The sequence below is a fragment of the Pogona vitticeps genome, chromosome 5 (assembly GCF_051106095.1).
Source record: "Pogona vitticeps strain Pit_001003342236 chromosome 5, PviZW2.1, whole genome shotgun sequence".
Lineage (NCBI taxonomy): Eukaryota > Metazoa > Chordata > Lepidosauria > Squamata > Agamidae > Pogona > Pogona vitticeps.
Window position 1 is genome coordinate 119,853,594 of NC_135787.1, and position 21,577 is coordinate 119,875,170.

The 21,577-nt window shown below is 43.0% G+C and overlaps 1 protein-coding gene across 3 annotated transcripts in view; it reads right to left on the reverse strand.

The window, feature by feature from the left end:
- Nucleotides 1-9,127: 9,127 nt before the first annotated feature.
- Nucleotides 9,128-21,577, reverse strand: part of ALG10 (ALG10 alpha-1,2-glucosyltransferase) — a 79,824-nt gene continuing 67,374 nt past the window's right edge. Inside the window, exons 4-6 of one of the 3 annotated variants that reach the window (XM_078394385.1) lie at nt 19,867-21,343; nt 10,381-10,463; nt 9,128-9,627 (exon numbers count right to left, since the gene is read on the reverse strand). The gene's annotated coding sequence lies outside the window, so the exon portion shown is untranslated. Of the gene's footprint in view, nt 10,464-19,866; nt 21,344-21,577 lie in introns of all 3 variants that reach the window. The other 2 variants (XM_078394386.1, XM_073000627.2) reach the window with 2 other exon arrangements.

A 21,577-nucleotide genomic window follows, 5' to 3' on the forward strand; every position in this document is an offset into this window, starting at 1 on the left:
AGAGTTGGACCATTGGCACAATATTAAGACTTCTACTTTGTCAAAATACTATAGTGCTCCTACCTGTATGAGTCAGTATCTCTGTGGGGGTACTATACCTGCAGACAGCAAAACATTATTGCTCTTGGGTGGAGTGTAAAGCTAGGACCTTAGCTGCAATGAATCAACTATATTTCTGAAAATGATACCCTAGTTCAATTCAAGAAATCAACATGACAATGCTGGTAAAGACTAATTTGCAGTAAATCCTTCATATCGAATATGATTCGCCACAAGCAATCTGACAATATAGCCTGCTTCACCTCATTTCCTATTATAGCACATCAAAATATTCATAAGAGTGGAACACACAATGTCTGGCAAAATACTATATTTGTGCTAAGGGCTGGTATTTTCAAAGGCAGGAAGCTGGATATAAAATGTAAAATGCAGAGATGAAAGTGGCAAAACCAGGTTTCAGTATTTTGGGTTTTTTGTTATTTGTTCGTTTTTATAAACAAGAGAGGAAAATTTAATAGCATTGATGCTGGATTGTTTAATACTGTACAGTGGCACCTCGCTAGACTATGAATCCGCATAACGATGACTTTTTGCGATCGCTATAGCAATTCGCTAAACAGTCATTCCAATGGATGATTTTCGCTTGACAATGATTTGGTCCGTGCTTCGCGGACCGTTTATTCGCAAGACGACAATTTCTACAGCTGATCAGTGGCTTCGCAAAATGGCTGCCATATATTTTTGGGACCTATGCTCTGCAGGAGAGCCATTTTAACAGCTGATTGACGCTTTGCAAAATGGCTGCCCTATGGGCGATCTTCGCAAAACGACGTATTTTTCGCATTGGAACACATTAAATGGGTTTCAATGCATTCCGATGGGGAAATGGTTTTCGCATGATGATGATTTCGCTAAACAGCGATTTCTATGGGACGGATTATCATCGTCATGCAGGGCACCACTGTATAAAACTCACATCTCCATAATGCCCTGGTACAGGCTTCTGTGAATTTAAATCTCTATGAGTCAATATTTGTTTGTTTGTTTGTTTATTCCTTTATTTATTTCACTGCTAGCACTCCCTGTTTTGGTCCATTCTGATTTACACAGAGCTCAATGGGCTACAGCCATAACATGAACACTGGTACAGAAAACAATGCAGAAGTACTACTTTAAAATTATTTTCAGTGAGCTTTCATGCCCTCTTATGACAGCATTTGAGGAGATGAACAGTCATTCTCAGAAGTGGTTTGTTTCATCCTTCCTGGTGAAATTATGCTTTTCTGAAATATACGTAAAGAACTTGGAATTGATATTGGTTATGGAGTTTTTGAGGCACAAATTACCTGACGTATCTCTACAAATGGACTCCTCTATGGGAATGTCTCTTCTACTCACACTCTTTCCTTCACCTTGTTCTCGCAGAAACTCAAAGACAAGATGGCATTCACCAAAGTTTGGTTAAAGTCATTACCCTCAGCTGTGTTAAAAAGAAATCACAGAATTAGGAAATATCTTCAGTACACTTGTTCATGGTCAACAACAGTAAGAAAGCCTTGCATGGATTGTCATGCATTCTCTTCAGCCCCACCTTAGCAATACCCAAGCTATGATATTTCTTTGGATCTCTCTCCTGGAATCCACTTGGCCACTCTTCCACATTTAAAACTAGTAGGCATGGTAATAACATTGAGGGATGTGCGCTAGCACCAAATTTCTGATTCGGAGTTCCAGTTCAAAATTACAGCCCTTTAAAAAACTCTGAATTTCCAGGCTATCCAAAATTCCATTGTAATCAATATGAACACTATATACAGTAGGGATCCCATATCCATGGCGGATCGGTTCCACAATCTCCCATTAATGCTTGAAACCATCAATAGTAATGAACCACATATGCAACATACTAGGAAGTAGGACAAAGGCCACAAAGTGCAAAAAGCCCACCCCTTTGTATGTTGGATATGGGGCTGCAGTAAACTGTATTCCCTGTTTTGGTCCATTTTGATTTACACAGAGCTGAATGGGCTACATCCATAATATGAACACTGATACAGAAAACAGTGCAGAGTATTACTTGGGTGGGAACTGTGCCAACAGCATTGGGCACAGTCTAGGTGAGTGAGTGAGCACAGTCATACAGTAGCAGGTGGAAGAATGACAGAGGCAGGAGGAGGAGGAGGCAGGAGACTGAAGCATGGAATACCTAGTATTGAGAGCAGAATGTACCGTTCTCTCTTCCTTAAAGGAGACTTCAGGGAAGCCCAACAGCAGTAAGCTGACCTTAAAGAAAATACATTTTTTCTACAGATCCAGTTCCAGGCATGAGTGATGCGGACTGACAATGTCCTCTGCCTGAGAGAACACTCTCTCCGGGCACACTAGTTGGTGGGCAAGACTGCAAGTCTACTCAAGTTAAAATTTCTCAGAAGTCATTTTCCTAAGGACAGCCAGTATCCTGTTGTGGAGTTCTGCCTGTACAACAGGTGATGTCACCAGCAGTGGCAAATTGCCACTAACAAAAGAGTTCCTTTTAAAAAAACATCCAAGGTTCATTCAATTTCATATCATTGTACACAAATCAGTCACACCTCCAGAAAACAAACTAAAAAAGGCATCCTTTAATTAGCATTAATTTGCCACTCCCATCATGCCAGCAGAGCTACAGAATGGGATACACAAATTTTTGACACATGTGTTTCTGTTTTCATCTCCTTAGAAAAAGAGAGCACTTTGCTGATTTTTTCCCCCTGAATATTGTTCGTGTGTGTGTTGGAAACATCTCCCTGCCCCCTGCCCACAAAGTCTTGGAACAAAGCTAAATGGAAGTTATAAAATGGTGCCTGAGTTGCCAGTGGCTTCTGCTACTGCCATTTGCAAGCATGCCCAAAAAGGGGGGGGGGAATTGTGGTGTGGAGAAGAAGTTGAGATGGTACTACTTCTAACAATGAGTCCCTTTCCTCAAGAAATTGCAGGAGAATTTCTCCTCACCCTGAATAAACTTGGCAAAATGGTACACCCCCCCTCTCTGTCTATGAATAAAGTACAGAATTTTCAAAAACCTTAGCCATGTTGCCTGAAAATAAACTGATGCTGACGAAATGGATCTGTTTTTTCTTGTTTCACAATGTCCTGTCACTGTAAATTGACACATCCAATTAGATCACAATGTGAACTGACTGCAAGATTTGCATCAGTAGGTTTTGCATACGATGTTTTATTCAACCACTAAATCCTTCCCCAATGGACAGCAGAACATACACAGATAACGAGAAGTCTGCTTTATAGGCCAGCTCTAAAATGTCTTGCTAGTAAACCCAAGACAGAATTGCACTGACTTGTGGGAACAGGGGAGCTTACGACAACGAGCGCTTGATTTCCGAGACATTTCGTAAACATATTATTTATGTAAAGAGCCATACAAGAAAGCAGAGATGAAAGACTGATTCATGCCCAAGTGTTGTGGAACAATGTTCAGTCTGGAGAGAGAAAATACTTTTCATGGTACAGATATTCATTTGCATTAGTTTTGCTCAGTACTTAAATCATTGTTGGGGTGTCCTTCCTTCCTTCCTTCCTTCCTTCCTTCCTTCCTTCCTTCCTTCCTTCCTTCCTTCCTTCCTTCCTTCCTTCCTTCCTTCCTTCCTTCCTGGAGTCAGGCCATCTCACATTTGGTCTTCCTTTTTCCTGCTGCGTTCCACCTTGCTCAGCATTATTAACTTTCCTGGGGAATCCTGCATATTCATGATGTGCCCAAAGTAGGACAGCCTCAGTTTCAACATTTTTGCCTTCATTTGATCTAGAACCCACTTGTTCGCCTTTTTGGCAGTCCAGGGTATCTGCAAAGCTCTCCTCCAGTGCCACATTTCAAATGAATTAGGTTTTTTTCCCCTTTCAACTTTCTTCTATGTCCAGGTGATGCCCTCTTACTGGCAGAAATCAGCAATGACTTGAAATGAAGTCATTGCTGATTTCTGCCAGTAAGAGGGCATCACCTGCATGTCTTAAATTATTGGTGCTTCTTGCAGCAATTTTCACTCCTCCTTCATCTGAATCTGATTTGGCTTTCCATATGATATTTTAATATCCCCCTTGAAATAGATAGCTCAGTGGGTTGGAGCTATCCCTGCCTGCAGAGCCTGGGACCAGGAGTTCAATTTCCCACTCTGTCCTGTTAGAAAAAGAGCCAGTCTGTGCCAGCTTGGAGAAATTCTGCAATCTTAGGGTGCCACCAGAAGGAGGGACTGGTACCAAGAAAACCTTGGGAAGGACGGCCATAAGTCAGAATCAACTTGACAAAACATAATTAATTTGTACCAGTGTGCTGTAGTGGATAGAATGTTGGACTAGGAGTCAGGAGAACTGGGTTCAAATCCCCAGGTATAGAAGCTCAAAGAGTGGAGGAGAGCAATGGTAAACTGCTCCTTAAATAGCTCACATACCTCAAAAACCTTATTAGGATTACTGTAAATCACAGGTGACTTGACAGTACAGTGGTGCCTCGCTTAACGAGCGCACTGTATAACGACGAATCCGCCTAGCGATCCCTTTTTCAGGATCGCTAATGCGGAGGCATAGCGTCGGTCCCTATGGCAAAAACTCGCATACCAATCTTCGCTTTGCGATTGCCGCGGATCAGATGTTAGGCGGTTCCAAAATGGCAGCCGGAAGCCCTGAAATGGGCGCGTGCAGCGTTTTCGCGCCCTCCCCTCGCTTACCGAGGGCACGAAAATGGCTGCCGCTATGGAGGAAATTTCGCTGAACGGTAAGTTTAGGGCCCATTGGAACGCATTAAACAAGTTCCAATATACTTCTAGCAATTTTTTTTTTTGGTGGTTGCCTCCCCATCAACATCAACATCAAAGCCCAGAGTAAAGCAGAGGGCATTGAGGAGGTTGCCAATACAGTTGCTTTGGGGAAAAAGAACAACGCTAGGCTACCATAACAAATGGTGATTTGAATCTAATCTGGTTTTCCAGATGATATTTTAATATCCCCCTGGAAACAAATGGATCACCTCTGAGAAATTGTTGGAGAAACAAATTTTCCTGATCTGTTACTCTTCTCAGACCAGAAAAGAGAGCACAGCTTTGAAAGGTCTCTTATACATAGCAGTATTACAGATAGCCCAGGATTAGAGCTTAAGCCACATCAGTGTTGGAGAGATATGATTCAGGAAGTTGTGTATGTTTGATAAATCAGACTTCAAAGGGATCCCTTGCTTAAATCCCAAAGACCCATAATCAAATAAAGCAAGCTGATTTGTAAAGTACTTGAAATGAGAAAAGCTCCTGCTGCACAGGCAAATGCTTTCAGCAGCTGTGGAATTCCTTTTTCAAGACACAGTCTATCTATAATGTCTGTTCATGACATCCAATGAATAGTTTTCATCCCGTTCATTATTCTATTCATCCTCAAACCAGAGGCCTTCCTACAGTAGTTCATTTTTCTAAAAAGTTTCAGTTCAGCTTCAGTCATCAGGAGCCTTGCTCATACAACATATAACTTTTGACTGAACGTGGGAAGAAATTATCTTCCTGGCCTTTCTCCACTCTTCATTTATCATAACACCTCAACAGTTCTTAAGGGCAAACTTTGCAGACTCAATGTACGCAGCCAGGAATTTCAGTTTGCTATTGTATGTTCAGAACCAGTGCACAGCCATGCTACAGGCACATACCTTTTCCCAGATGGAATGAACCAGAATTGGGGAAAGTGGTTGTGGCGTTCACTCTTATTATGTTAAATAGTCATGCATTATTCATGTTGTAGGCTAATGTTGTTGATAGGCGGAGCCGAGAGAGAGGTTAAAAAAAGGCGGAGCCTGAAGGTGAACAGTCAGAGTGAGTCAGAGTGTGGAGTCAGGAGAGTGGAGTGGAGTGAGAGATATTTGGGAGATCTGAGGTGTGATTAGTCAGAAGAGTGAATAGTAACCGTAAGATCAAATAGAAGATTGTTATTGATGAGTGATAAATCTGAAGAAGATACGTATGAATTATTATCAGAACATCTGTAATCAATAAACCTGCTTTATTCAAAAGACAGTGATGAATGGACCTTCATCTTTCTCTAGAAAAGTATGTTGATTTAGTGATCAACTGGTGGCAGCGTGTGAAGAGGAGTTTGGTTTGCCTTCATGTGCTCAGTGGCTGGAAGATAACCAGGGGTAACTAGGGGCAAACGCCACAGTGCTTTTTATCCCAAACCCCTGCCTATACACATTTGGTCAACAAATGCACACTGTTTGCACTGGGCTAGGACTTTTTATAAGGCAGCCACAATGGCATTTGGGCCTGCTTATCTAAGAATATCCAGTACTCTGTTTATTTTGATCTTGTTCACACACGGGGGGTGGGGGAGAAAAATGCAAAATCTGGGCAAAACAGCAGTCTTAGATAATTTCCAATTTACCTTAGGCTAGCTTCACAAATGCCTGGATGATAATTTTGCTTACCCAGCAGTTAGTGGGCAATTGCCCGATGGACACAAAATGTTCTTCATGTCAGAATACATTATCGACATAGAGACATTGTCCAGATGTGAAAATGTCACTGCAATTGTACAAAAAAAATGCAGAATCTCAAAGAAAAGCCATTTTGTTCCATCAGATACTGGTTGCAAGCCAGAAATTGCACACACGTCTTAATTAGTTGCACAACTCCTTTGTGTTATTTGACAAAGATGAAACTATTAAAACTGATTTAAAAATGTACTGTTCCTCTTGTTCTTTTCATGTACACTGTATTTTTTTAACTATCACACTTACACATAGAATCAAAGAATCATAGAATAATTAAGTTGGAAGGAGCCAATATGGCCATAGAGTTCAACCCTCTGCTCAGTGCAGAAATCCAAACCAAAGTACATCTGACACATAATTGTTCCATTTTCTCTTAAATGTCTCCAGCATTGGAACGCTCACCACCTTCCAAGCTAACTGGTTCCACTGTTGTACTGTTTGAATGTTTTTCCTGATGTTCAACAGAAATATTACTTCCTATAATTTGAGCCCATTATTACGTATCCTGCATTCTGGGATGATCAAGATCCTGGCCCTCCTCTGAATGACAATCTTTCAAGTATTTGAAAAGTGTTATTATATTATTTTTATTTATTTATTTATTAAATTTGCATCCTGCCCATTTAGACAGCATCTACTCTGAGCGGCTCATAATAAAATAGACTAAAAATAATCAAATAGCATCAAACAACAATTTAACAACAAAGAATATTATTCAAGACTGAAAAGGTAAAAAATCAGATAGTGACCAGAAGGAAGGCCTGCCTAAATAGCCATGTCTTGAATGGGCTTTTAAAAAATGCCCAGCGAAGGGGCCAAGCAAATCTTGGAGAGGAGACTATTCCAAAAGCAGAGGGCCACTGACAAGAAGGCCCGGTTTCTTGTTTTTTCTTTCCGGGCCTCCCTTGCTGTTAGGCACCCTCAGCAGCCCCTCCTGGCTAGAGTGAGTGATTTGGGTAGATCAAGGTGGGAGGAGGCATTCCACTAGATATCAAAGTCCTAAACCATTTAGGGCTTTATATGTAATCATTAACACTTTGAAATCAATGCGGAAATGAATGGGCAGCCAATGCCAGAGTGGGAGAAATATGCTGATATTTTCTCGTCCCACTGAGAAGTCTGGCCACCGCATTCTGCACCATTTGAAGCTTTCGTTCAATCTCAAAGGTAGCCCCACGTAGAGCGCATTGCACTGGTCTAATCTCGAGATTACAAGCACATGGACCAAAGTGGTGAGCCCCCCAACATCAAGATAGGGACACAGCTGGGCAATCCACCACAGATGGAAATAGGCGGAATGGACCACTGACGCCACCTGGGTTTGTTCGTTTGTTTGTTTGTTTGTTTATTTGATGGATTTTTACCCCGCCCCTCTAGACCATGTCTACTCGGGGTGGCATGGTGAGCGCCGGGTCCAGGCTGCGAACCTCACTCTTTGTGGTGAGAGTCACCCCCCCTCAAAAGAGAGGGAGTTTCGTAAACCACCAATGGAAGGGCACCCACTCTCAGGACCTCCATCTTGTCTGGGTTCAGCCTCAGTCCACTCTCCTGCACCCATTGCAGTACAGCTTCCAGGCAGTGCTGAAGGGACAGAACGGCATCCACTGTGGTTGGAAAAAAGGAGATGTAGAGCTGAGTGTCATCAGCATACTGATGGCACGATGCCCCACACCACCGATGACTCCACCCAGCGCCCTCATATAGATATTAAACAGCATTGGGGAGATAATCGAGCCCTGTGGAACCCCCCAATTGAGGCTCCATGGGGCCGAGACACTCTCCCCAAGCTGTACTCTCTGAGGACAGTCCTCCAAGAAGAATCGGAGCCAGGCGAGTGCCAGACCACCAATTCCCAACTCAGAGAGCCTCCTCAGGAGGACACCATGATCGACGGTATCAAAGGCGGCTGAGATATCAAGGAGGACCAACAAAGACCTCAGCAGGTCATCCAACAGGGCGACCAATGCCATTTCTGTACCATGGCACGGCCTGAAGCCCAACTGGAACGGATCCAGTCTCCTCCAAGCCTTCTTTTCTCAAGGATAAACATGCCCAGTTCTTTCAATCTTTCCTCATGGGGTGTGGTTTCCAGTCTCTTGATCATCTTTATTGTCCTTATCTGAACTTGTATCAATTAGTCTGTATTCTTCTTAAAGTGTAGTGTCCGGATGAGGCCTAACCAGTGCCGAATGGAAGGGGACTTATACTTCACAGGATTTGGAGACCAAAGGCATTGGCCTTTTTTGCAGTCATTTCTCAGTGCTGGCTGACATGAAGGATCCTTGGTCACCACAGAGAGGATCCACTTACCACTCACCCACACTACCCTTTTGTTACCTGGTGTGGATTATTGCTACGCAGATCAGTGCACTAGTGACTGGGAAAATTTCCTGTGAGTGCCCTTCTTCCAACACCTTTGGGCTACTTGCTCCTTGGTGCTCCAGAGAAACTAAAACAAGCAGGCTGTTGCATCTGGTTGCAAACCAACCCTGCAGAGTAGAAAACCTAAAACCCACAAAAAAGTGCTTAAAAGAGTTCTGAGTACATGAGACACTGGGTTTAGCAACTATAACCCCTACAGCTGTCTGAATGAAGACACAGCTGTAATTTCTTTTTATTTTATTTTTATTAAAGAAATTGTAGCAAAACATACAAATTCGGAAGCAGGCTTAATGACTTTAATAAAACTATGATAATATGAAGCAGTTTGATAATGAGGAAAACAAAAGCAGTTTCAGGCAATTAGGAGTCATTTTTTTGCCATGAATCTAAACACAATATGAAATAAATATACTGTTGGCAGACACAGGACTGTATAAGTCACATAAAGAACCTTATAAGGTGATGTGTGAAGAATTCTTTCCAGTCTGTGATCCTTTTCAAATGTGCCAGGGCCACCGTTGAGAATGGCTGGTCTACAATAATTCCAAGATCCTTCTTACTCGTAGTATTATTGAGTCAAGTATTCCCCATCTTTCCAGAGACGTGGTGGCACTGTGGGTTAAACTGCAGAAGCCTCTGTGCTGCAAGGTCAGAAGACCAACAGTCATAAAATCAAAGCCACGTGACAGAGTGAGCTCCAGTTGCTTGTCCCAACTCCTTCCAATCTAGCAATTCAAAAGCATGCAAATGTGAGTAGATAAATAGATACCACCACAGTGGGAAGGTAACGGCGTTCCGTGTCTAGTCATGCTGGCCATGTGACTATGGAAACTGTCTTCAGACAAACGCTGGCTCTATGGCTTGGAAACCGGGATGAGCACCGTGCCCTAGAGTTGGACACAACTGGATTAAATGTCAAGGGGAACCTTTACCTTTACCTTTATTCCCTATACAGTATTGTAACTATGCTTTGGGGGTTTTTCCTCCTAGTTGTAGAATGTTGCATTTTTCTCTGTTAAATTTCATTCTGTTGTTTTTGTCTTCTAGGATATTAGCTATTCCACCCAATGTTGTGTCATACATGGTGCACTCCATTATCCAAGTCATTAATAAAAATGTTAACGAAGGCCAGGTCCAGGACCAAGCCTTGTAGTTCCCCTACTTGTTACCCCCTCCCAGAAACACTGTCTTTGAAGTCAGCAATATAAATTCCCTATTATCCATTGCACATGCGGTCTTTTAGCCAAAATTCTCATCATCATTATTACTGTAAAAAAAAACACCAATGTTTGACAGATGGCTGTTGTTGTCTCTCACTTTGATTAATTTCACTTTGACATAAGCACATTTTCCGCTCTCTCCTTCTCTCTGTTTCATATCACTCTCATTAGTTAAACAAGAAATAAACGAAATCATTATCTAAGTCACCCTTCCAGTCTTGTTCAACCGTGATGGTCTTCTCTTCATCCTGGCTGTACCTGTAATTATGTTCTGCAGTAGACAGGTTTGGCATGTCCTTGGGTGATGTTTTTTCTTGGCTATATGGCGAAGTCTGTTTCAGCTGTGTGGAGACCAAGGTGGGAGTGATGAGTGAAACTATTTTGTATTTTATGTATCTTGACATGTTCTTTATTTCTTAACATAGTTTTGATGGCCTCCTGCTAAGCTGCCTGGTCCTGAATTAACTGACACACACACAACATAATTGGAGAAAAAGAGGCCACAACTTTATTGATCACAGCAGCAGTCATCCTGGCCAAGCATTGGGTTGGATACACCTCACTGGGGGACTCAAATGTCCCCCAATGCCTGCACTGTCTCCTTGAGAGATCTCTGGGGTGGCCGTTCCCTTGGGAGGTCACACAGATGTAAGCCACTCTGTGTCTCCCCTGCCCCTTAGGGTGGGGTAAATCTCCCCCCCAAGCTGGGGCACATCCAGGTACCCCTCTCGGGTTCCCACATAGGGATTTCTCACCCATGCAGATGTGCAGGTCACCGCCTGCTCTCCAACAACCGGTTGGATCCTTCCCAATGCCTGAAAATGCTTTCCAAGTTGTGATGATTGAACATATAAAACTAGTAGCAATCCAACGAAGTAATAACCATATCAACCTGGGAGCATAGAAAAGGAATGCAACCAACTAGGGTGGGCAGGCAAGGGGACTTACTGGCAGGCAGAGGCTCCATGCCTCGGCTCGCCCTTCTTTTTAGCCATGCTGGGGGACAAGACTGGAAACCCTGTTCCTCAGGTCCTCCAGCAAGCAGCCCCACACCCTTTGCCCTGCGCTGGCCCAATCCCCTGGGAGAGCTGATCCCAGGACTGTGGGAGGTCTTTTTAGAGTCCTTCTCTTCCTGCTTTATTACCCTGCTGACTGAAAAAGAAATATTGGTCCTATTATTCAGAGTTCTTCTACTTCATTACTGGTGAATCTGGTGGATCCAACCTCACAGTGTCTACATCAGCTTTTCCATTTTTTCCTCCATTACACCCTTGTTGCCCATCAAAGTAACTAGTTACCACTAACAACTTTACTTATAACAAATTACTTCCTAGTTCTGTAATGGAGGAAAGATGGGGAGGAAGCAAAGTGGAGGAGGTAAGGACTCAAACAATCACCAGAGGGCCAGCTGAATGTACCCTGTTTTGTTCTTCTCTTGTCTTCTCCACATGGGAAAGGAAGGGGGGGAGGTATTTGGGTCAAACAGAAATAAAAAATCTCTGGATTTGCTTCAGGAACTATTCAGGAATCAGTGCTATAACATGTAGCTGTGGGGATGCTGCATGTAAATTCGCTCTAGTCCTCTGCTGAAATTTATTTTAACAAGCTACAAATCACAGATGGTCCCTGAATGTTTTTAAAAATCACAGTTAAATGGGGGAAAGCATCAAGGGTTTGCGTCTTTTTATTCCTTTCCTTTTTTTTCCTGGTTTTTTTTCTTCCTTTCCTCCTCCTCCTTCTTTTTTTTAAACACAGCTCAGAAACAAGAAGCTTTTGATTTTTGAGAATTTCAACCATGCGAGCAAAGCACAAACAATTAATCATACGATTTGAAGAGTGCTCAGCAGATGTACCCCGAGGGGAGAACCTAGCCTTTGGCCCAAGCTTCAGAATGTGATTGAAAAATGAGATTTGTTCTGCAGTTAGATGAAAAGATTGCCCTGTAATCTGACAGTTTATTACTGCATTTCCTTGGGCAATACACAGAACACCCAGGAATTAGGTGAACGTGGCAAATAAGGTATGTTTCAGTTCATCCTCATCGTGTATGTGGCAAAAAAGACAACTCCCATTTTCCCCAGTGACCAGGTCAGGTGAACTGGCTTTCCAACAACAAAATAGCTGTCCACTTGCCCACCAGTGGAGACGGAGCATAGAGGTACGCTCACACAAAATACTCTCTGTCCTCCAAAATGTAGAAATTGCTGTTCTACACACAGTAGGGCAGAAAGAGCAATGGCTGGATGGTGCTAGAAGTTGCCAGCCTGGCTAGAAAACACCTCAAGAAGACTTGAACACTGTTGTGCCCCATTAAGTAATGCAGCCCTCAGTAGGCTGTCCTGGATTGTTTCCACGAATCATCAGCTCTTCGCTGGATACAGTTATTACTGAATTCATGGCTAACAGGTACACACACTCCAATGGACAAAACTTACATATGAGTTAGAGGCTGTTAGCAGAGAAACATCAAGTCAGCTGTAGGTGTCAGGCAAATGTCAAGGTCAGTGAGGTTAATATGTGAGGCAGAAGGAACAAGATGCAGCGGGATGGCAATCTGACATGCCACTGAGTTAATGGAATCAAATGGGCTGGAAAAGAGGAGAGGTGGGACTGCTAAGTGGGGCAGAACAACCAAACCCACCATTTAATAAGCAGCAGTAAAGATTTGAAAGGGGGAGGCATGGGTTTTCCCCTCCAGTTTCAGCTTGCTCAGTCCTAAAAAACTTACATCTCGTGGTACAGAAAAAACATACCTTTCAAAGCAGATCATTTGAGACGGGTTCCAGTGGGGAAGATTATATGCTGACTTTAAGAAGTTACATTTTTGGACAACGACTTCCAGAGTTCCCCAAGAAGCACAGTCAATGGTGGATTCTGGGAATTGTAGTACAAAGCAATAACTTTTCCACACTATAGTTTTGGGTATGGTGTACCTGGTGCAGCCATATCTTTTGCATGAAATACTGAGCTAAAGCATCTGTTGATGTAAGATATCTGATATTACGTGCTTATATCTGACAACATGTCATGCACAATATTTCACAGATCTACAAAAAGTGGAGAAAGAAACTAGAGGGCTAGCTATGTTTGACTTGATCCTAACCAATACAGGTTACTGGGTGGAGGAAGTGGCAATAAGGGGAACTCTGGGCAAGAGTGACCATGTTCTACTAAAATTCTTTATTTCAAAGGAAACCAAAACAGAATGTAGCCACACCTATATGCTGGATTTTTAAAAAGCCAATTTTAATAATCTCAGGACAGTGATAAGTCCCATGGCAGGAGATCCTAACAAGAAAAGAAGTCAAAGAAGGGTGGAAGTTTCTTTAAAAGGAAGTTCTAAAGGCACAACTAAAATAATTCCAACAAGAGAAAAAGGTGGGAGACACAAAAAAGGCCACTGTGGCTTCACACACAAAAAAAACCCACAACTCAGAAAGGACCTAAAAACAAAAAAGGGCATGTATAAGAAGTGGAATGGAGGCTAGGCCACAAGGGACGAGTAAAACAAGAAATAAGGAAATGCAGGGATGGCATTAGGAGGGCAAAAGCTGAGAATGAGCTGAAGCTAGTTAGAAACACTAAAAGCAACAAGAAAGCATTCTTCAGGTATGTCCATAGCAAAAAAAAAACCCACAAACAAACAAAGAAAAGAAATAGTGGCTCAGCTATTCAATGGAGATGTAAAAATGATAACAGAACACAAAGAAAAGGCAGAAGTGCTCAATTCCTATTTGAGCTCGGTCATTTCCCAAAGGACAGATTATGACCCTCCAGACAAATGTAAAGTGCAAGTGGAGGGGACAGGACTGCAGCTGGAGACTGATAAACAAATAGTCAAGGAATACGTTCTCTAAGGCTTTCATGGCTGGGATCTGATGGTTGTTGTAGATTATTCAGGCTGTTTGGCTACCTCAAGAACACAGCCAAGCAGCCTGAAAAACCTACAGCAACCAACAGTCAAGGAATACTTTACTACCTTGAATGAGTTCAAATCCCCAGGGCCAGATGAACTACATCCAAGAATACTGAAGGAACTCTCTGAAGAACTCTCAGAAACACTGTCCACTATTTTCTTGAAATAACGGGAAATAGGTGAGATACCAGAGTATTGGAGGACAGCTAATGTTGTCACTAAGTTCAAAAGGGGCATAAGGGAGGAATCTGGGAACTATAGACCTGTCAGCCTGATATCAATCCCAGAGAAAATTCTGGAACAGATTATAAAGTGGTCACTATGCAAGCACCTAGAAAACAATGCTGTAATAATTAGAAGTCAAGTTGTCAAGAACAAATCCTGCCAGACTAACCTGATCTCATTTTTTGATTGGGTTGCCTTTCTGATCGACAGAGGGAATGCTGTAGACATAGTATATCTTGACTTTGACCAAGTGCCTTATTATATTAGCAAGCTAACTAGGTGTGGGTTGAATAGAACAACTGTCAAGTGGATACATAGTTGGCTACAGAATTGTATTCAGAGGGTGATAATTAATAGTGGGTGGAAGTAACAAGTGGTGTACCCCAAGGGCTCAGTCCTGAAAGCTGTGCTCTTCAACATCTTTATTAATTGCCTGGATCACGTGGTACAGGAAATGCTAATCAAATTTGCAGATGACACAAAATTGGGTGGAATGGAACACTGGGCTGAAAACAACAGAATGAAATTGAAGAGATAAGTGCAAATTGCTTTACCGAGAAAAAAGAAACCAAACACACAGTTACAAGACGGGGAATATTTGGCTCAGCAATACTATGAGCAAGAAGGACCTTGGAATCATTGTAGATTGCAAGCTGAATATGAGCCAATAGTGTGAAGTGGCTATTAAAAAAGGCAAATGCAGTTTTAGGATGCATTAACAGAAATATAGTCCCCAAATCCTGTGAGGTACTAGTTCCCCTCTGTTCGGCACTGGTTAGGCTTCATCTTGAGTTCTGTGTCCAGTTCTGGACACCATACTTCAAGATGGATGCTGGAAAATTGGAATAAGTTCAGAGGAGGTCAACAAGGATGATGAGGGGGCTGGAAACCAAGCCCTTTGAGGAAAGACTGAAAGAACTGGGCATGTTTAGTCTTGAGAAAAGAAGACTAAGGGGAAATATGATAGCATATTTCAAATGCTTGAAAGGCTGTCATACAGAGGGGGGTTGTAGGATCTCCTCTTGATCATCTCAGAGTGCAGGACTAAACAACAGGTTCAAGTTACAGCAAGCCAGATTTTGTTAATTATCAGGAGAAACATCCTAAAAGAGCAGCACAACAATGGAATCAACTACCTCAAGAGGTGGTGATTGCTCCAACACTGGAGGCATTCAAGAAAAATTTAGACAACTACCTGGCAGATATCCTTTGATTTGTATTCCTTCATTGAGCAAGGGGTTGGACTTGATGGCCTTATAGGCCTCTTCTAATTCTATGATTCTATGGAGCACAATGGCATCAAGTTTGGCATTGTTATTTAGTGTAACTCACATGTAGTGCATTTGATCCCACAATTATATCTATTTTCTTTGGGGAGAAAAAAAGAGAGCTGGATTAAATTCTTCCTTCTCCACATTGCGAGTACTTGTCTGCAAAGAACTCCCCAATGTAGAGGCTTCATATGATTGGATATCCGTGCAGCCAGATGACATGCTTCTACAGAGCCCCTACATGGGAACTGCTGTTTGTACTTTGGCATCCATTTGCAGACCCCTGCCCAGGACACACACAAGTAAAGAGGAGGGAAACGGGGCACTGGGAGTGTGATGAGCTGCAGCCCCACTCCTGCTTCCTCACAGGAATGTCATACAAGTGAGTAACACACAAACAGTGCTTTGAGGTAATTCATATTGGAGCCCCAAAGTAAATGTGATGCTCTCTTACGAGCAGGATTTTTCAAAAATGTAAGGAGCATCAGCTGGAGGGAGGTGAACATAAAAGGGGAATTTAATCTGATGTTTTCTTGTTTTCTTCCTAAGGCAAATCTTTTCTCTGATAAAATGGCCAGATACTGTGCAGAGGCTGGAACTTATCTTTGCTAATGGGTTAACGTGCTGGAATAGATGTGCTGATTAGGTTATCACTGTAAGATAAGTACACATATGTTTTTCTGCTGGTCTCTGAAGATAATAATCTACTTATTCATCCGAAGGCAATATCATAATTTGCAGGGTAGGGGCTCAGAGGCCAGTGAAAATGGCAAGTTCAGAAAACATATCTTCTTCAGGAGCACAGAGGAGGGAAAGAGACAAATCCCCGTTCTCAGGCCTGGTGCTGTGACCTCAGGCTTCAGACTCTTTAGCACAGAAAAACAGGTAGTAAGGAAAGGGGCACATTGTAAAGGTGTACAACATTGTTTTCCTGAAGAGGAGCTGAGGCAGGAGTTGAGCTGTGTTTGGGAGGACATTTTATTTGGTGAAGTATTTTCTTCTAAGCTGACCATTGTTCTCCCTGACCATATGGTCTGAGGGGGTGGGGTTTTGGCTTTAAATGTGGGCTGGTAGAAGCTCAAAGTCCTTTTTCTGAACAGGAGTTCAGGCAGGAGGTCAGCTAGTTTGAGGAAGACATTTTATTTGGTGAGGTATTTTCTTCTAGACTAACCTTTGTTCTCCCTGACCACATGGCCTGAGGGGGTGGAGTTTTGCTTTTAATCTGGGCTGGCAGAAGTGGCAGAAATTCTCTAATTCTAGGAAATCGAAATACCATTACATACACCTGGGGGGAGGGAAAGTTTTAGGGGTAGGATCAGACTCCCTCCCTTTTTTAATTTACTGACCAATCAGTCAAGATGGAGAGTGTGGCATCTGTTGGACTTGTAACACATGTGGTATTTTTGTTTTCTTGCCAATGAGGTGCCTGAGTAGAAATGCTCTGAGTGTTAGATGGTGGGCCTCTTGGAAGACAATGTCGGGCAGCTGGAGGCCTGTGTTCTAATCTCTGCACTCTTAGGGAGTAGGCAGGGTAGGTGGGGCTCATCAGCCTTGGAAGGCAGCCCATCTAGGAGAAGGAAAACTCCGATTTCAAACCTCCACTGCCTTGGGGCTATGGTCTGAGAGGAGCGGGGTTTCAGCTTTAAATGAGGATGAGCAAAATTCTCTGATTCTATTTTTTACTCTAATTTGGTAAATATGAAAGCCAATTAGCAATTCATACACCTGGGGGTAGGAAACTTTTAAGGTTCGGATCATACTTGTGCACTATTAGAGAGCAGGCTGGGTAGGTGGGGCTCATCAGCTTTGGAAGGCAGCCCATCTAGGAGAAGCAAAGCTCTGATTTCAAACCTCCACCTACGGTGGCTGTATCCACTGATGGAAAAGGCTTCAGGAGTTAACCTCAAGGCAAAATCCGGAGTCGGAGTCCTGGAGCCAGTTTCAACGCTGTATGCGAAGCTGGAATGTCCTCTCCAGAGCACGAAGCCTGAGTAAAATAATATGGAGGATAGGCTGTTACCCAAGCAGCAAATCCCCCCTCTCCACGTCACTGAAATAGTCCAATGAAAAGGCAACTGGTTCCAGCTACGTCGCAGGAGTTGCCAGAACAACACAAACTGCCACTGGGACTCCGGCTCCGGATTTTTGCCTCGAGATTAACTCCTGAAGCCTTTGAGGTTTGAAATCGGAGTTTTCCTCCTCCTAGATGGGCTGCCTTCCAAAGCTGACAACCCCCACCTACCTGGCCTGCTCTCTAATAGTGCACAAGTATGATCCGAACCTTAAAAGTTTCCTACCCCCAGGTGTATGCAATGCTAATTGGCTTTCATATTTACCAAATAAGGGTCAAAAATAGAATCAGAGAATTTTGCTCATCCTCATTTAAAGCTGAAACCCTGTCCCTCTCAGACCATGCGGTCAGGGAAAACAAAGGTCAGCCTAGAAAAAACACCTCACCAAAATGTCTACCCAAACATACCTGCCCTCTGCCTCAGCTTCTTCTTCAAGAAAAGGGCTTGGAGCTTCTTCTCACTCTCATTTAAAGCTGAAACCCTGCCCCTCTCAGACAATGCGGTCAGGGAAAATAAAGGTCAGACTAGAAAAACTACTTCACCAAAATGTCTACCCAAACATACCTGTCCTCCGGCCTCAGCTTCTTCTTTTTTTTTCTTTTACCATGCTATCTATCTATCTATCACGATAAAAGAAAAAAACAGAAAAAAATGTTTTACATGCATTACCAGACCAAACCGCTAGAGAGTTCCAGAGACCATGTTATGCATTCTTCACTAAAAAGTATTAATAGTACGGTCTCTAGCTCTCTCTAGTAGCCAGTAATACACGTGAAAACCCTTTTTTTCTGGATGTTTAAATTTTTTTTAATACTTTAAATATTTTCAGACTGAGGATAAGTGAATTAGTAGATATTGATCCTGTGGATAAAAAGGTCCTGCTGTGTTTAAATCAGGCTCACCTTTTTAAACTTAATTTAAATTTGAGTGATTACATGGCCCCTTGGAAAGATCTGTCTTCAAGTAGCGGCTGGGTTCATCTGAAGGCAATATCAAAAGTAGTGGCTGTAACTTGAACCTGTCAGCTGATTTGTGCACCACCCGGAAGCCATGCGTCCCAATTGACTGACTGAGGAAGCAGCAACATGGGGGCAATGAGAGCAGGTATGTTGATCCCCTCTATCCAGAGACATCTGGCTGCCCTGTCTCTTCTCTTCATCCTCTTTCCAAGACTGGGCTTCTTCTGAGGGGCTGGCCACTTGCTGCAGTGATGGGAGGGGGCCGCCTCAATAGCTGGGGAAATTCGGTGCCACATCTTCTCATCGCAAAATGCTGCATTCTGAAGGAAACTCAGGGAGCGATTCAGATACCACATGACAACTGCACGATTATAACACGATTTCATTTAGAACACAGCATATTGTGAGGTTAAGGTGAAATGTAATCAGGCTCTGAGTCTGGGTCACATTTTGCAAAGCTGCTTGCTTTTGCTTTCTACTTTCTCAGGGGAAGATAGATTCTAGCTTATCTTCTCTGATCTCTCAGCCACAGAGCTCTGAAGGATTTGTTTATCTGCAGGGAAAATGTTAAGTGTTAAAAATACTCATTTTCCTGAAAGTATGACCTGACTCTGAATGTGAAGTGGTCATTCTTCTCATTTTAAGGTGGAAATAAGATTACAGGTGCACCAGCATTTTTAAAACACTGGAATGTGCAGTATTTCTACTTCTGACAATCAACAGAAGGCTCTTTAGCGTTTTCCGCCTAACTGGGGTTCTTTGAAATGTTCGTCTTTTTACAAGGGATTAATTCAGGAATGTATTTGCCAGAGAAAAATATTTGATTCCAATGAGCTTGTCTAATTGAAAATGGGTTTGCGTTTTCTTTTGATGCACTCTGCCTCTCCCCCGCCCCTATTGTTTTTATTCGTCTTTCCAGTCACTGTTTGACAGGCTGTGTTGCTAATAATTAGCATTTATATAGAGCTTCCTCTCCCAAGCATATCACATTGGCCAATTTAATCCAAGAAGCTATTTCTGTGTACGTGTGTGAGGGGGTAGCGGGGTTATGTGGCGTAGAAAGAAGGATGAAGGTAGGCAGATGTTTGACAGTTCTATAATTGGAATCAATCGCAGAGAAGCCCACTCACTTTTGACAAGCAAGTGGTATTGGTTTTAGATTTATAGACCAATTGCTCTTTAAGGATATATCTAAACAGGAGCTTTTTCTCCTGCTGGCTCTGCAATTCAGAGCTGCACTGGCCATGTGGGAAATAGTGAGGAGAAGCAGAGGTACAAAGATGCACAGGGAGTTGCATTACCGTCTCTGGGTAAGATATTATTCCGATTGTGCTGACCCTACTAATTTCTCAGCCTCGTGTTCGCATACTAGGCATGACAAGGAGGATCGGCATGTTCCAGGTAGGGCTTGTTCTGGTGCTGGGTACAAGCAGATGGCAAGAACAGCCACGTTGGTGGAGAAGGCTTCCCTCATGCCACTGGGTATGAAAGTACTGTATGTGAGAGAGAATGTGAGAAAGCATGGCAGTTTCAAAATACTTTTGTGTCTGAGACCAAGATGGTGTTCGCTCCCCCATTCCACATACAGAAAGCTGAGTGCTGGCAATGGAATTATATCTTCCACCTGCGGGCAGTAGGCCAGGTGAGGGGATTAGGGCAGGGGACTTTGCACACACCACTCTGTCCTCTGGCACAGGGGAATGGGCAGGAAATTGAGGAGGAATAGTTGAGGATTTCTGCTGCTGCCCCCAGGCATCCACCACCTCAGGTAGAGGGTATGCGTGGGTGTGTGGGACTACAGTTCCCAGAATCCTCCTCTTGCTTATGTTGGTCAGGGAATTCAGAGGTTTTGTGTCAGTGATTCCCAATTCTGGGCCCCCAAATGCTCTTGGATTACAATTCCCTGAAGCTCTAGCTTGCTTAGGGCTTTGGGCTTTTGGGAATACAGTGGGGTCTTGACTTAAGAACGGCTTGAGTTAAGAACATTTTGACTTAAGAACCACTCTCATAGGAAAATATTGACTTGACTTAAGTACTTAGATTTGAGTTAAGAACTGAAAAAAAACCCACATGGGAGGCAGGGAAAGTGCAAAAAGTGAACTTTCAGTTAACTGTTGGCCAGTGAAAAGGGTGCCTGTCTGCTTCCTCACTCCTCCCAGCGTTTAGAGAGTGGATTGGGAGACAGTCTTTGGACTGCCTGGTACTGTACTGCCTGGACTGTATTTTCCCTGCCTTCCCTGAACCTTTCTTGACCTAAGAAAAAAAGAAACAAAATATCCCCCTCTAGTGGTCGAAGGCGGAATAGCAGTTTCCCATTAGTTTCTATGGACAGAAAAGAGCAGCTACGGATTAAATGGTTTTCAATGCATTCCTATGGGAAATGCAGATTTGACTTGAGAACTTTTTGACTTGAGAACCGCCTTCCAATACGGATTAAGTTCTCAAGTCAAGACCCCACTGTACCTGTTCTAGGCATTCATAGCTGGATGTTAGTGGAGGAATTCACATTGGTAAGCTTCATGTTCATGGCACCTTCTTACTACTGTCTATATCTGGGGATGTGTGGGGGACTTTTCCTCCTATGAAACCACTAAGAGTATTAAGCAAAACAGGTTTACGTGAGCATGAACACCTGTCAGTTGTTGAATTCAAGCAGCTACAGCTGGCATTGTTCCTGTGTTGAGTCTGTTGGTGTGGAACAGGAAGCTTGCGCCCCGCGTTAGAGTCATATTTTTGCCTTTGCTCCTTTTCTCCCTTCGCCCTTGCCCTTCTAAGATCCTTTATTAAAACAAACAAGAATGGTATTTAAAACAAACAAACATAACAAGTATGGCTCGGCCCAAAGCACTGTGCAGCCTCAAGCAGAATAGGGGAAAACACTGCTGAATCCGCACCACTCAGTCAAGATGTGTCATGCCCAAAGCCAACCAAGTTATTTTGGCATCTGGGGTAGAAAATCCCCAAAGCACCTTTTCTTCTGACTGCCATTAAAATTCTAGTAATAAGAAATCA